The sequence below is a fragment of the Cervus elaphus genome, chromosome 12 (assembly GCF_910594005.1).
Source record: "Cervus elaphus chromosome 12, mCerEla1.1, whole genome shotgun sequence".
Classification (NCBI taxonomy): Eukaryota; Metazoa; Chordata; class Mammalia; order Artiodactyla; family Cervidae; genus Cervus; species Cervus elaphus.
Window position 1 is genome coordinate 24,809,657 of NC_057826.1, and position 16,602 is coordinate 24,826,258.

General features: G+C 35.4%; 1 protein-coding gene across 6 annotated transcripts in view; it reads right to left on the reverse strand.

The window, feature by feature from the left end:
• The window catches only part of FUT8 (fucosyltransferase 8), a 314,874-nt gene that overhangs the window by 250,631 nt on the left and 47,641 nt on the right, over positions 1–16,602 (reverse strand). The window lies entirely within an intron of this gene.

Consider the following 16,602-nt stretch of genomic DNA (forward strand, 5'->3'; position numbering starts at 1 on the left):
TAGGTCAGAAAGGCACAGGAGAACTGGTCATTCTATAAGCAATCTTCTCTATAAAAATATATATGCAAAGAAATAAAAACAATTATCTTACATATTTTGCTAAAGTTTAAAAATGAAAAAAAAATAATAAAAAAACCACTCTTTATGAATAAATAAAAAGGTGCTTCCTAAAATTTAGTCTTGGCTTGAAGCGGCCCCAAGATATTAATATTTATATTCTCCAAGGTCCATACGTTTGAGGCTTGAAACTTAAGGAATGCCTATTCAGTTAACAATAATAATAGTTAACATTGATGGAGTCATTACTTCATGCATGTGCCAGGCACTGTGCTAAAGACTCTGTATTATTATTTATCGACATCTTACAAATTTGGAAATTCAGCATCTAATTTAACTATCCAAGCACAGCCAGCAAATCCAAATCAGGAATCAGACCACACCTGCCTTACTACATAGCTTATACTCTCTACAGAAATTCTAGAACTCACCCTACAAACACCTACAACTCTCACTACAAACACCCTAGAACTCACCTTAGAAATACCCTGGTTGACCTGAATGCTCAGAGAAGTAATCAGAATCCCCAGGAATAATAACAATAACAACAACAAAAGCATACATTTAACTAGAGAAATGCTTCACATTCAGGTTGATTTTTATTTTGAATAAATCTAATCATTAAAAGTTCAAGCATACTATCATGCATAAAGTAATACTTACCAAGAAACATAAAGAAAGGGGAAACACAGGATAACCATTCATAAAACTTGAAGTTACCAGAATACTTCTTGAAAATGGGGGTAATTTTAAGTTTTTGTGAAAACAATCCCTTTTTTCTCTTGAAAGCTGTACCTAAAACATGATCTAATCTCCCATCTTAAATCTGCAAGGAGCATAAAGTTGCCCCTGCTGAAAACAACATCACTTGGTAAAGCAGTAGCAGAGGCAGCGGCGGCGGTGCAGCAGAAGGAACAGGAGGCGCGGGAGCACTGGCCGTAGAATCAGCACGGCAGTGACAGGAGCAGACAGCCGCGGAAGGGGCAGTAGTGTAGCAGCCACAGCAATATTACTAGTAAGCATAATATGCCAAGGAAAATATAACTCTGGCTTGTTGACCCTGAACCACGCAAAATACCAGGGTCCTTACTGGAAGCAGTACTTCTCTTCGTATAGATCTGTAACTGAATGCTATGGTACACTGTAATTTCACCAGGGAAGTCTAGAGTTGAAGACATTTTGGAGAACAGATATTTGAATTTCAGCTTTAAAAATATCTCTGCCCATAACTCAACTGTCACCTCCTTCAGGTGTCATTCTCAAATTCCTTACTTTTCCACTCTGGGGACAGCATTACTCCCTCCCTATGTTCACAAAGCATCTTTTATATGAGCATAGTTCCCTGTTTGGCACAATTGCAGAGCATTATATCTTTCCTTTGGACTTTTGCCTCCTCAAGACTTTAATTTGTATCTTATCCATGCGGGTGTCTTGGGCACTCAAGAGAGTAAAAGTTCAATTAACAATTTTCCCATTTAAAAAACACTCAATAATCTAGTGTATAATTTACAATGAAAATTAACTAATGGTTGCTGAGAAGCTGCTAAAGATTGTGCATAAAGAATTAGGTAGGTTCAGAATCATCAGACACAGCAGAAGGTTCTATAAGTTTCTCTTGAGTACTGACTTTCCATTCAAATGACTAGACCCAACTGAGCTCTAAGCACAAATGACAGGACAGAGGAAAAGTCAAAAGACCACAGAAAATCTAATAAGGAATCCTGACATATAAATCATATTAAACCCATAAATATGAGGAAAGAAAAAATTCAATTTGTAAAATATTAAATATTTAAATAAAGACAATTTATTAATACATCCTAAAGGTGAGCGTCTAGAATACCAAATTTGACATATCTAGATCATTTTATCATCTGGTTGGAAATCTTCAACTTTTTAGAACAAAACTGTGTGAATCACTGTGGCAGTGTAAGTCTGAAAGCATTGTTTTTGGATCATATGAGGAAAAAAATCCATTTTTCAGGATCCAGTAAAAACCAATTAGCACTCTGGGAGAGAACGTGAAATATATAAAATACTCCTTAAAAGAAAGAGAGAGAAACTGAAAGAGAAACTGAGACTTCTGAAAATCCAGGCAAGGAAATAGCAAAGAGAAAAGCTAAACCATGGAAAAGCTAAATGCACATACAGTTCATGACAGCGATAGGTACAATAAACTGTCAGTCTGATCAATCTAATTTTTGAAACACAACACAATGATGCAGAATGAGAGAGTGTACTACTAACTACAAAAAGAAAAGCACACATTTAAAAATAAATTGTCATCACAACTATGTAAAAAAGTCTATATACAAAAAAGTACTAGAAGGCACATACATCCACCTGTAACTACAACCATGTTACACTAGTGGGATTAAAAGTGATTCCCTTACTTTAAGAAAAAGTTGTCTAAATTTTCTCTAACAGAGTAGTTTTTTAATATGAAGGTTTTGCAAAAGAAAATAAACTACATTTTATGTATAATTTAAACCAATTTCTTTTTATATCTCAATTTCTACCAAGATATCTAATACACAAGATGTACATTAAGTTTTTTACCACATCAGAGAATATTTAAGGATTAACATTACCTTATTCCACTCATAAAAATAATTAGTGGGAAATCTAATTAAATTAAGACACCCAACATAAATAGGTCATCCAATTAATTGGTTCCATAAATACAAAAATATCAGTACAAGGTTTTAATAACCACTCTTAGAATCATCAGTATAGTTATCAGAGTGCAAACTGGTGAAACTTGACATGATCTTATTCTGAAACAGACTGTAAAATCAGATATATTTTTTGTAAGGTATAAAAATGAAACTCTATCAACACAGGAAACAAAGGCTGCTATTGCCCCCAAACCACGCTTGCAAAGAGAGCTGCTGTTGCCCCCAAACCAAATTTGCAGAGTAACAGTAAATGGGCTCAGAATGAGCCATCTTACCAATAACGAAAATCAGTCCTAATATTAACTTCCCTCAGGAAAAGTTCTTTATTCATCCTTGTAAATTACAATGCATGATCTCAAAATGTGCAAACCTGATTCCAGAAGGAAATCACATTCCAAATGAGTAATACTGCCAAATCAGACAGAGTATTGTACCAGGTCTTTACCATTACTAAATTGTCAAAAAGATTCAAAAATAACCTTCAATCAGGTCCAACATGTAAAGAACTTGAAATTCATCACACTTGTCCTTATAGCAATAAAAAAGCTGAAGACAGAAAATGAAAATCAACCACTCTTCTTAAATTAATCAGGGAATTGAAGCCAGAGGGCAAACCTCTACCCTGAAAACTACAGAGACAGGTAGATACAGAAAATCACACTGTGCAAGAAGCAAAGCCTGGGAAGATAAATCTTCAGCTGGAGCCAGTATGAGTAGGAACACTTTAAACAGCAAATGACAAACTGCTGGAGAGTCAGTGTAGACTAGCTTAGAATGAAAAACTGTGAGAGAACTCAGTCTTTGAAAGGCCCCAACAATTTCTCGAGTTTTACCTCCAGGAGCCCTACCCAGGTTCTCAACTGTGATAATCTGAGAAAATTTTCTGTATTTCCAGCAGGGGGAAGGGAGACATAATAATTCTTAAAATATACCCAAAGCTTTCTGTTCTTCTTAAAAAGGACAGTCTGAAAAGAAAATTATTTCAACAGAAACTAGCTGACCAGGAAGTACCTTACCTAATTCCAGCTCCCTCCAGCCTTCAAACAACAGAAGAGACACACAAATCAGGTTTAAAAAACTGAGACCTAATCACAATACCACAGAACTCCCAACCACCTTACCTCCATATCAATACAACGCTATACAATAACAGAGCATTACAGGTAAAAAGAATTTCAAAGTCTGACACCCCATTTAAAGATTCTCTACATAACCCAAAGACAAAACAGCAAGCCAAAATAAGGACACTGTGAGAAATGTTAGCCTCTGACACCAAATACAGGCTTCCCAGGTGGCTCAGTGGTAAAGAATTCACCTGCCAATGCAGGAGACAAGGGTTGGATTCCTGGATCAGGAAGATCCCAAGAGTATATGGAAACCCATTCCAATATTCTTGCCTGGAAAATCTCATGGACAGAGGAGCCTGGCAGGCTACAGTCCATCAGGTTGCAAAGAGTCAGACACAGCTAAGAGTCGGACACAACTGAACATCTATGCACAGCATGGCATCCTAGTCAGATAAACATAAAACCTCACACTAAAGATCTATTTACCTCCTCTTTTTTATCTAATATACCATGTTTGGATAGCAACAAAAAATTACAAAGCATTGTAAAGGCGACAAAACACAATCTGAAAAAACAAAGCATGCCTCAAAACCAGACTCATACAGCAGAGGTTTTAGAAATAGCAATGGGTAAAAAAAGCTATGGTAAATATGCAAAGGGCTCTAATGGAAAAAGTGAACAACATGTAAGAACAAATGGGTAATAAAAGCAGAACATGGAAACTCTAAGAAAAGATCAATAGCAAATGTTACAAATCAACAACAATGTAACAGAAAACAAAAATGTTTTTAGTAACAAACACCAAACCAGATCCGGGAAGCTCAGTGTACACCAAAGAGGACAAATACTAAAATACTTACACCTAAGATATCATATTAAAACTACAGAAGAACAGATGAGTAAATCAACAAAAAAGAGAAAAAAACAAAGAGAGGAAAAAAAAAATAAACCTTATCTAGAAAGAAGCAAAATAAGAATTACATTTAACTTTCTCTTCAGACACCATGCAAACAAAATGAGTGAAATAAACACCAACCAAGAATTCTGTATCCAACAAAACTTTCTGTCAAAAGTGGGTGGGGGGAAGAAAACAACTTTCTCAGACAAAAATTGAGAAAACTGAAAACCTACTGATCTGCCTTGCAAGAAATGTAAAAACAAGTTCTTCAGACAGAAATTATATACTGGTAAGAAACATGGATTACATAAAGAAATGATGAGCATAAGAAAAGAAATATATAAAGGCAAAATTAAAACTCATTTTTCTTATTCTTAATCTAACAAATAATGTGTTCAAAACCATGTATTTTGTGATCACAGCTTATAGAAAACTTAAATGAATGACAGAAATGCTATAAAGGATGGGAGAAATGAATTGAGAATACTCTAAGGTGAAGCCAATGGCACCCCACTCCAGTACTCTTGCCTAGAAAATCCCATGGACGGAGGAGCCTGGTAGGGTGCAATTCATGGGGTCACTAAGAGTCAGACACGACTAAGCGACTTCACTTTCACGTTTCACTTTCATGCATTGGAGAAGGAAATGGCAAACCCACTCCAGTGTTCTTGCCTGGAGAATCTCAGGGACGGGGGAGCCTGGTGGGCTGCCGTCTATGGGGTCACACAGAGGCGGACACGACTGAAGTGACTTAGCAGCAGCAGCAGCAGCTAAAGTACTTGTGTATCCATGAAGTAGTATAGTATTATTTGAAAATGAACTTGGATTACCTAGAAATGTTTAAAATGTTAACTCAGAGGCAACCATTCAAAAAAGTTTCTTAAGAAATATAATGATATACAGGATAGAAAATGGAACCATATAAAATGCTCAGTTAAAACAAAAGAGAGCAGAAACAGAGTGGAAGGCCAAAAAAAAATAAGATAAAATAAAGAGGGAAAAAAAAAAAAAAAAAAAAAAAACCCAGAAACTAAGAACTAGAGCAAGGAATAGAAACACTTAAAATATGGTAAATACTAACAAGTATATCAATAATTACTTTAAATGTCAGTGATCTACATACACCAATTCAGAGTGACAAGACCCAACTATATGTTGTCTGCAAAAACCCCCTTATAAAGGCATAGATATATTAAAGGAAAAGGGATAAAGTAAGATATACTAAGCTAACACTAACCAAAAGAAAACAGCTGATTTCAAAGCAAAGAAGATTTACAGAATAAGGAGAGACAGTATATAATGATAGAGGGTTGATTCTCCAAGAAGATATAACTATCCTTATATTCATGCAGCTAACAACAGCACTAAATACTTGAGATAAAAACTAGTAGAACTGCAAAAAAAAAAAAAAAAAACAAAACATAAATTCACTATTATATCTGGAGATTTCAATATCCTGCTATCAGTAAATGAACCAACAGGCTGAAAATCAGTAAGAATATCACAGAACTGAATAGCACCATCAATTAACTGGATCTAACTGACATCCATAGAGGCTTCCCAGGTGGCACAGTGGTAAAGAATGCCCCTATCAATGCAGGAGACACAGAGACGTGGGTTCAATGCCTGGGTTGGGAAGAACCCCTGGAGTAAACTGCAACCTGCTCCAGCATTCTTGCCTGGAAAATTCCATAGACAGAGGAGCCTGGTGGGCTATAGTCCATGGTCTTGCAAAGAGTTAGACAAACCTGAACATAGCACACAATTGACATCTATAGACTACTTCATTCAACAACAGCAGAATATACATTCTTCTCAAGCTCAGAGGGAACATTCACCAAGCAGACTATATTCTGGGCTAGGAAATACACCTTAACAAATTTAAAAGAACAGTTATCAAATGAAATATGGTCTCAGACCACAATGAAATTAAGCTAGAAATTAACAACAGCAGACAGCCAGAAAATCCCCAAGTATGTAGATATTAACAACATATATAAATAATACATGAATCAAAGTGCTGAGGATTTTTTTTTTAATTTTTTAACTAAATAAAAATGAAAATAAAGCATAAAAATCTGTGGGATACAGCAAATACCATACTACATTTTCTCTCTCAGAAAGAAACTTAAATAACACTGGATGCATATATTTAAATAAAAAAAGTAAAGTTGATCACTCAAGTTCCTGCCTTAGGAAACAAGGAAAAGAAAAAATTAAATTCAAAATAAGCAGCAGAAAATAAATAATAAAAATCAGAGCAGAAATCAGTGAAATTGAAAACAGGGTAAACAAGAAAATCAACAAAACTGAAAGCTGGTTCTTTGAGAAGATCAATAAAATGAATAAACTCCTAGCCAAGCTTCCTAGGGAGAAAAGGAGAGAAGAAGTCAATTACTAATATCAGACATGAAAGAGGGGCCATCACTAGCAATCCTACAGATAGTACAAGGATAATAAAGAACTATTTGAATAATTCTATGCCCACAAATTTGCTAACTTAGAAGAAATGGACCAATTCCTTGAAAGACACAATCTGCCAAAGCAAAAACAAGGAGAAACAGATCATGTGAATAGATCTATACTGGTCAAAGAAACTGAATAAACAACTAATCACTTTCCACTAGTACACTGTAAGTCAATTATACTTCAATAAAAAATAAAGAAAATTTTTAAAAAGGAAAATGTGTTCCACATGGTCTTCCTTGCTTGCTTTTTTCCCTACAGAATTGCAGGAGTAGCTGGGGAGGAGTGGAAAGAAATTTTCTAGGTTTTCAAGCATCCAAAAATCAAAAAAATAAATACTACATAGAAAGTGAAGACTGTGAATCACAAAAGGAATCAAATACATCCATAGTCATGGTTGTTTGCTTCAGAAAAGATTATTTCATTTTCTGAACTCAGCTGAGAGAGTACAACAACAAAACATTTTTCTAACTTTAAATGAATTAACTGACCTGAAGAATGTCTCTATCCTAAATACAACATTCAGACTGGAAAATAAAATATAGTAAGTCAGAGAGAATGGAATGGACTAGAATGGACTAATTACATGTTTATCCAATATCTTCATTAATGATTTTAACTCAAGCAAACAAAACATAAATAAGGCTATAGTCACATATCAGAATACATCAGATCAGCACTTAAAGCATTCTCTTTAATTTTGTCACTCCAACAAAACTAATACCAATATGGTATACAGCAGACACTCAACAATTACAGAACATTAGAACCTGAGAGCTAGAAAGGCCCTCAGAGATACATTTCTCTTCTTCCAAACCTCCCATTTTACCCATTGAGAAACTAATAGCTGGAGAAGACCGTAACTTTTCCAAGCTATTATAGTTAACAGCAGGACAGAAACTATCTTTTTGCCTTTTCATACTGTTCATGGGGTTCTCAAGGCAAGAAAAACTGAAGTGGTTTGCCATTCCCTTCTCCAGTGGACCACATTTTGTCAGAACTCTCCACCATCACCTGATGCGAAGAACTGACTCATTTGAAAAGACCCTGATGCTGGGAAAGATTGAAGGCGGGAGGAGAAGGGGACGACAGAGGATGAGATGGATGGCATCACAGACTCAATGGACATGAATCTGAGTAAACTTTGGGAGTTGGTGATGGACAGGGAGGCCTGGCATGCTGCCATCTATGGGGTCACAAAGAGTGAGACATGACTGAGCGACCGAACTGACTGACTAACTGGACAGAAACTAGAACCAAAGCATCTTGATTTCCATACTGGTATTCCTTCCACAATATACCATGCTGTTGTCAATAACTCTGATGAGCCTGAGATTTTTATCCTACATGCATGCAAAGCAATGAGACTGTGTTTCATGTTTCATTTCATTCAGCAATGAGACTGTTTCATGGCTACTGAGAACCAAAAGCATCTAGCCACACACAGACTGAACACAGAACTGAAACCATATGCTCTGCAATGCATTTAATACTACCCACCCCCCAAATTTATAACCATTGGAACATGTGAATTTGACCTCACTTGGAAACAGGATCTCTGCAGATGTAATCAAGGTAACATAAGGTCATACTTGATTAGGGTGGGCTCTAATCCAACGACTGGTATCCTTATAAAAAGGAAATTTGGACACAGATACAGAGGTAAGATCCCCTAGAAGAGGGCACAGCAACCCATTCCAGTATTCTTGCCTGGAGGACAGTCCATAGAGTAACAAAGAGTCACACACACACAGACAGAAGACCACCATGTGAAGATGGAGGCAGAGATTAAAGGTACGCTGCCACAAGCCAAGAAACACCAAAGATTGCTTTAAAATACCAGAAGCAAAAAATAAAATAAAATAAAATAAAATACCAGAAGCTCGAAGAGAGGAAAGAATTATTCCCCTAGAGGCTATTCTTTTAAAAGACTAATCAGTCACTAATTATATGGCAATTTGTTATAGCATCCCTAGGAAACTAAAACACCTACACACATACACACATACACACCCCTTTCTGTGTACATGAGCCTGGCTTTACTTGTCCAATGTCTTCATTAGCATACTCTACTATTCCAGGAGACTCTTGCTGGAACATAACTTGATTGTTCATTACAGAAATTTCACAGAAGACTCATCAAGACTCCAACAGAAAGCATCAACATTTTTTTAAATCCTTGCATCGCTGTTTTGATCAATTCTAAATTGTATTGATATTCATGATACTTACTCAATATTAATCAAGCTCCATCATCACCACTGCAAGGCTCAAATAAAGTCAAACTTCAAATTCTAAAGTTTTTACCTAGACTTTGCCCTTTTAAGGCATTATCAAAGATCTATCAAGGTGGTAGTCTCCTTTACCACAGTAAGCAATAAACTCAACTTTCTTTTATCAATAGGTTGTGTTAGTAATATTTGGTGAGCCAGTACCAGATAATGCTGGTAGAAAATATGACACCCCTGGGTCAGAAACAAAGAGAAGTTCACTACTCAAAACAACAGCTGTAGCCAGTGTATCATCTTTTGCGCTGGTTCCCCAAGCTCCAATCCCTAAAGGGCAATACAAGGAAAGCCAGGTGATGCTGTACACAGAGTGGGTTACATTACAGGAGAAGAAAGCTGAAACCTAGGAACTGTCAATATTTTAAAGGAATTGCAAGCAAAAATATCTCACCATTTCCCAAAAGAGATTACCTTGATTATCCTGGACAGTAAGGAAATCTGCCCTCTGTTCTTATGGAAATACTATTTCTATCTTCTCAGGCTGTCTGCGATGCTTATTTCTTTCAAAAGAGGGCCCTCAACAAAAGCTGCCAATGCCCCTGGCTCAGAAGATGAGCTGAAGCATAAGAGACTCATGGAGAATCATCTCTCAATAGGTATCTCCCTTGTCCTAAAGGGCTAAAGACTTTAGGAAATCAGGATGAAGTTAGTATAAAGCAATGAGTAGAAAATGTTCCAGGAAGAAAACATTTAGACAGAGAGGTATATTACCTGTATAACCTAAAATCACTTTGTGTGTCTTAACAGTCTCTCTCAACAAGCCTGTATATCAAATACGCAAAAGTAAATAATTTTATGTTTGATTCTTACTTTTATTTTAAACTATTACATTTCCAAAAGAGTATACTGAATAAGGGTTTTTGTTTTGTTTTGTTTGCTAATTTTCTAGGGTTAGTAGTGCTCATGAAAAAAAAGAAAAACAGGGACTTGCCTGGAGGTTCAGTGGTTAATACTCAGCACTTCCACGGCAGGGGCATAGGTTCAGTCCCTGGTCAGGACACTTAATATCCTCCTGCTGTGCAGTGCAGCCAAAAATTTTTTTAAAATAAAAGAAGAAAAAAGAAAGCTGTTTACTAGTTCTGAACTTCACCAATTTTACCTATAAACACAATTATTAAATGAAATCCTCGAGAGCAGAATATAACCCACATTTTAGAGTACTTAGATTTTTAACCCAGAAATCTAAGGTCCAAATTTATCTAAAATTTGTATAACTTTGGGTCTTATTTAATATTGTACATTTTAAATTAATCCACATAAAAATTTTAAGGTTGTTGAAAAATAAGAAATAATTTGCTAAATTTTTCTAGCTATATATTTAATATCAGCATATTTTTGCATGTTTGAAAATGAAGATCATATCTCATACCCTTTCAATAGTAACCTGTTTTAACTTAAAATCAGTTGAAAGAGAAATTAAAACTGAGTTTTGTAAATAAACAATCTTAAATTGAGCAATTTAACTTTATTTCAACTCTAAGATCAAGCAATGATCCCTGGAGGAAGAGAGGCAGGATGATGAGTAAAATGAGCACTACATAACATGTCTCCAGCTAGCTGTGTGCCTAAATCATATCACCTCCCCTCTCCAGGTCTCCATTTTCCTATTTACAAAAAAAAAAAAAAACCAAAAACAGGTATTAGACTAAATGTTCCTTAAGGTCCATGTCACTTAACAGTTCTACAAGTACAGTGTTCACAGTTCTGATTGATTCTATTTTCTCGTGATTTCAGAAAATTAACTTCCTACTTCTTGCCCTGACAAGCTTGAAGAATCCACAGATGCAATGTGCTCTAATGAACTCAAAGAAGTCCACTAATGGGTGGGACTAAGTCATTCATTCAGCAAGTAATAATTCATTCAGTAGTAATACTTGAAGTAGAAATAATTCTTTCAGAAAACACCAAAATCTAAAATGACCCTCACCATCAAGAAGTTCAATCATCTGAGAATGTAGGTACATGAAATTCTAATAGACTTTAGGAACTATATAATATTTCCCTTTAAAATTTCATGCCATGCTCTTCAGCAAATGGAATCAGTATTCCTACAAACTAGTAATTCATCCCTTTTTCTACTATTTGGCTTTCAGTAATGTTTTTGAAACATTGGAAAAGACCCTGATGCTGGGAAATATAGAAGGCAGGAGGAGAAGGGGACAACAGAGGACAAGATGGTTGGATGGCATTATTGACCCAATGGACATGAGTTTGAGCAAGCTCTGGGAGATGGCCATGGACAGAGAAGCCTGGAGTGCTGCAGTCCATGTGGTCTCAAAGAGTCAGACACAACTGAGCGACTAAACTACAACAAATGTTTTTTATGTTTATTATAAAGTTATGCCAGATAACTAATATAATTAACAAGACACTCACAAAAGAGCTCAAATCCTGAAGAACTTCTGAGCATAGCATCATCTTTGACTCTGTGTTGAATCTGCCCAATGAACAAATATCCTCTCAGGAACATCTTTAAAATGCTCTGTCTCTGCCTAAAATGTTTTATCTATTTCTGAAATGTTCCCTGAGAACATAATATAGCATACTACTTATCCAACAGAGACTATGAAAGTTATATAATTTATCTAAAGATACGCAGAAACAAGAGAACAGATCAAAGTTGCACTGACTCTTTTTTTAGTGTTCAGGCTTAGGAGTTGAAATTTAAACCAACATTTTCTGAATCTAAGCATGACATTTTGCTCAAAATATTTTTATTTCTGTAGCACATAATGAACTAGATATTCCTTGTAAATATCAAATAGTTTTTTGATACCAACCAAATAAGATAATCTTTCATATTACTAATTTCCCCAAGGCAGACAGTTTCCATCATTTTCATCCCAAATATCCATTCAAGAAAGTTTAAATTGACTTTTCATGCCCAACTTTTGTCCTTTTTACATACATCTTTAAGACAGAAGAATTCTTATAAATACTTGACTTTTCTAAACAGGTAACTCTTGGAACTCCCTATACTGAGGGTTAACTACATAAAAACTTGTACATTTCTGATCTACCACTATACTCAGGAAAGCTACCTGATTTTTCCATAATAAGGATAACACATAAGTTCCAATATATCCCATCTTATAATTTTGCATCACCTCTCTTTCTATACTCAAAATGATCATTAAAAAAAAAGATAATACATTGCAAGTCTCTTCCCATACCCATAAGATCTGTTAATTTTTTTCTAGTTAATTTTTAATGACATTTTAAAAAAGAAATGCAACCCCAATCCAAAAAGGCAACAGTTAAATCATTGTGATCTCTTTAAAAACAAGTAACATTGTTTTAATAAAGAATATATAATCACATTTTAATTTTAAACTGTATGACTCCACAGTAAATATATTATATATTATGACAAGTGGAATTTATTCCTGAGACTAAGGAGAGCATAGCATACAGAAAGTAATGTAATATGCCACATCAATAAAATGAAGGAAAAACTCACATGATCATCTCAGCTAACACATAAAAAGTGTTTTACAAAATTCAGCATCCTTTCATGATAAAAACACTCAATTAAATAGGAATAGAAGGAAACTACCTCAACATAATAAAGCCATATATGAAAAGCTCACAGCAAACAACATACTCAATGGTAAAAGACTAAAAGCTTTTCCTGTAAGATCAGGAACAAGGTTAAGAATGCTCACTTTCATCACTTCTATTGGCTATAGTACTGAAAGCTCAAGTGAGAGCAATTAAGAAAAAGAATACAAGGCATTCAAACTGAAAAGGATAAAATAAAATTATCTCTGCATTAGATAACGTGGTCTTCTATGTAGAAAATCCTACAGACTCCACCAAAACAACTGTTAGAATAAATGAATTCAGCAAAAAAAAGATACAAAGACTAGAGTCAGCTGCATTTCTTACACAAACAATGAACAAACTGAAAAGAAAATTACAAAAATAACTTAACTGACAATAGTATAAAAAAGAACAAAATACTTAGGAAATAACTTAACCAAGGAGGTGAAAGGCTTGTACAATGAAAACTATAAAACATTGCTGAAAGAAATTAAAGACATAAATAAACAGAAACAAATCTCACATTAATATTCTAAAAGACGATATTGCTAAAATGTCATTACTACCCAAAGCAATCTACAGATTCTATGCAACACTTATCAAAATCCCAATGAATTCTGCATAAATAGAGAAAAAAGTATCCTAAAATTCACACAGACTCTCAAGGGACCTCGAACAGCCAATAAAATCTTGAAAAAGAATAGAAAAACTGGAGGATTCACCCTCCCTGATTTCAAAATTTCAATGGAATGCTATAGTAATCAAATCAGTGCAGCACTGTCATAAAGACAGACACACAGACTAGTGAAAGAGAGCTTAGAAATAAACTCTCACATATATGCTCAAATGATTTTTGATAAGGGTGTTAAGACCACTCAATGGGGAAAAAGTAACAGTCTTTTGAACAAATGAGTGCTGGGGAAACTGGTCCACACACCTAATGCCATATACAAAAATTAACTGAAAATGGATCAAGAACCTAAATGTAAGACTTAAATAATAAAACTCTTAGAAGAAACAAAGCACAAAAGTATCAGGACACTGAATTTCACAATGATTTCTTGGACGGGGGGACACCAAAGGCACATGTAAAAAAAAATTAAAAATCAAATTTGACTTCATGAAAATTAAAAATTTTGTGCACAAGATACTATATGCACAGAATAAAAAGGCAACCCACTGAGTAGGATAAAATACTTGCAAATCATATATCTGATAAAAAATTGATAGCCAGAATATGTAAGAACTACCCCAGAACTCAACAACAACAAACCAGCATGACTCAAAATTGAGAAAAGGCCTTCAAATGACATTTCTCCAAAGATATGTAAATTACCAACATGAAATGACATGAAAAGATGCTCAATGTCAGCAATCATTCAGTTCAGTTCAGTTCAGTCGCTCAGTCATGTCCGACTCTTTAAGACCCCATGCACTGCAGCACGCCAAGCCTCCCTGTCCATCACCAACTCCCAGAGTTTAGTCAAACTCATATCCATTGAGTCGGTGATGCCATCCAACCATCTCATCCTCTGTCGTCCCTTTCTCCTCCTGCCCCCAATCTGTCAAAGCATCAGGGTCTTTTCAAATGAGTCAACTCTTTGCATCAGGTGGCCAAAGTACTGGAGTTTCAGCTACAGCATTAGTCCTTCCAATGAACACCCAGGACGGATCTCCTTTAGGATGGACTGGTTGGATCTCCTTGCAGTCCAAGGGACTCTCAAGAGTCTTCTCCAACACCACAGTTCAAAAGCATCAATTTTTCGGCACTCAGCTTTCTTCACAGTCCAACTCTCACATCCATACATGACCACTGGAAAAACCATAGCCTTGACTAGATGGACCTTTGTTGGCAAAGTAATGTCTCTGCTTTTTAATATGCTATCTAGTTTGGCCATAACTTTCCTTCCAAGGAGTAAGCGTCTTTTAATTTCATGGCTGCAATCACCATCTGCAGTGATTTTGGAGCCCAAAAAAATAAAGCAATCAGTAGGGCAACGCAGATGAAAACTAAAGTACAATACCACCTCATAGCCATTAAGATGGCTACTTAAAAAAAAAAAAAAAACAGAAAATAATAAGCATTGGCAAGGATGTGAAGAAACTGGAAGCCTTGTGCACTACTGGCGGAAATATAAAATGGTGTAGCTCCTGTGGAAAACAGTACGGTGGTGTCTCAAAAAATTAAAAATAGAATTATCTTATGATCTAGCAATTTCACTTCTGAGTATATACACAAAAAGAAATAAAAGCAGGCCCTTGAAGAAATCACTGTACACCCATGTTCACAGCCATACTATTCACAGTAGCTAAAACATGGAAGCAACCCAACTATATTCATCAACTGATGAGTAGATAAGCAAAATGTGATATATACACACAATGAAGTATTATTCAAACTTAAAAGGGAAAAAAATTCTGCAATATGCTACAAATGGATGTACCTTGAGCACATTACACTAAGTGAAATGAGTCAGTCATAGAAAGAAAATTACTGTATAATTCCACTCATATAAAGTACTTACAGTGGTCAAAATCATAAAGACAGAAAGTATCGTGCTGGTTGCCAGGGACTGGGGGAGCAGAAAATGGAGAGTTATTCTTTAATGGGTATAGAGTTTCATTTTTACAAGATGAAAAGTTATGAGGATGGATGGTGGTGACAGCTACACAACAATGTGAATATATTTAACACCACTGAGCTGTACATTTAAAAATGGTTAAGAAGGTAAATTTTATGTGCATTTTATCACAGGATTAAAAAAGAAGAAAGCACGACTGCAATAATCACCAAAAACTAGAAACTCCCCACATGTCCATCTGATGGTGAATGGATAAACTAACTATATATGTAGACAGATAGATAGATAGATAGATAGATAGTGTTAGCTGCTCATCATGTCTGACTCTGCCACCCCATGGACCCCAGCTCCTAGGTCCACGGAATTCTCCAGGCGAGAATACTGGAGTGGAAACCCATCACGCTCTCCAGGGGATCTTCCGGACTCAGGGACTAAAGCCGGTCTCCTACCCTGCAGGAGGATTCTTTACTGTCTTGAGCCACCAGGGAACTAACTGCAGTCTATCCATACAATAGAACACTACTCAGTAACAAAAAGGAATGAACTACTGGTACACACAATATGGATAAATCCAAATGCATTATGCTAAGCCAAAGCTAGATTTTAAAAGCTACACATTAAATGATTTCATTTAAATGGTATACTGGAAAAAGTAAACTACAGGGACAAAAAAACAGATCTGTGGTTGCTAGGGACTGAGATGGAGAGAGAGGCAAAAAGGCAACAAGAGTGAATTTAGATTATGGTAATGAACATATACTTGTCAAAATTCACAGACTTAACAAAAAAAAAAAACAAATAAAAATTTGAATGTATAACTGAAATATGAATAAGAATGAAACCTTTCAAAATAAGCTACTAAAAGTTTCAAACAATTTGAAGATGAGTAGTTTATTTTCAGCACTAAAGATGCCACACAATGAAAAGGTACAGTGCACAATATTCAGCCACAACTTACCTAGCACCTTAAAGTAAAAAACTATTAAACAGGAAATAAAACATTTTTCATTTTATGCACTGCAA